Genomic DNA, 1,390 nt, shown 5'->3' on the forward strand with positions numbered 1-1,390 from the left:
TTCTTGAGTTTTCTTTATTAATCAGGATGAAGTTGAATGAAGATTTTCCTTTTAACCATTTAGTAAGTCAGCCAGAAGAGGCCATTCACTAGATTAACTATTAAGAATAAGTCTACTCTAGGGGGTAGCTGGGTAGCTCAGTGGATTGAGAGCCAGGCCTAGAGAAGGGAGGTCCTGGGTTCAAATCTGGCCTCAAACACTTCCTAGCTGTGTGACCCTGGGCAAGTCACTTGACCCCCATTGCCTCCCCTTACCACTCTTCTGCCTTGGAGCCAATACACAGTGTTGACTCCAAGACGGAAGGTAACAGTTTTAAAAAAAAAGAATAAGTCTACTCTAACTGCACAGCTGGTCCATGCTAGGCTGGAATGCACTCTAGCAGTGATCAGTCATCCATGAAGAGCTCAGAGAACTTAGCTTCCCAAATTCAGGAAGGATAAGGAGAAATAAGTCCCCAAACTAAAACTGATTCTTTCTCATTTGTGCATGAATGAAAAGTACTGTGCATACATGGAAACAGGGCAATGGTGATTAGATGATCTCTGTCAACTTTAAGTTGACACAAGGCAAGTTGATGCAAGTATCAACATGAGATTGAGGCAGAGTAAATCTCCTTCTGATTACTACTTAGGCAAGATGTTAAAAGCTTAAGGTAAGCGAAAAGTGCCTGTTCAATTGAAAATTTCCAAAGCAAGTGACTGGACTCAGTACTTAGATAATTATGAGAAGCAAATTTGGCCAGAAAATTGTGGGAACTTTTATTATTACTGGTAGTTGTGTGTACGAAAAACCATAATGAAGAGATAGAGACTAGGGGAAATGCATTACTGGTACTATAGCGTCAAGCCAATACTGACTTTTGTTATCAAGTCCATACAATTCAGATTTCTTCAAAAAAAAAACAAAAACCAGGGCACTCTTAAGAAAAATTTTGGTAGGGAATAATCAGAGAATAAGGAAATTAAGAAAGAGAAAGAAATAAAAATTTTGGTAGACCCCAAAGAAAGGGGAAATGTGGGCAGTGAGTGAGGGACTTCTCTGGCAGGTGCAAGGACTTTTTATATTACTGATATTTGTAGGTGAACACTTCTTCAACCATAAAAACTGCAGTGAGGGCATAGAAAAGGAACCTAGAAAGGTGAGGAAGACTAAAGAAGTCTCCAAATAACTCTCCAGCTACTGGTAATATTAAGCAGTGTGAGAATTTAACACCAGCCTGCACCTATTTTCTTTTTCTTAGTACCCTAAGATTGATTTGAAGATAAGATTTAAAGTTTTAAAGAGGAAAGCTTCATATTGAGTCCATTCTCTGATTGAATTAGGTTGCAATTCAGCCCCACCCTTGGAATTAACAAATCTTGGTGCTTACCTGTCAACAAACTAATTATGA

This window comes from Gracilinanus agilis, chromosome 1, assembly GCF_016433145.1.
Source record: "Gracilinanus agilis isolate LMUSP501 chromosome 1, AgileGrace, whole genome shotgun sequence".
NCBI lineage: Eukaryota > Metazoa > Chordata > Mammalia > Didelphimorphia > Didelphidae > Gracilinanus > Gracilinanus agilis.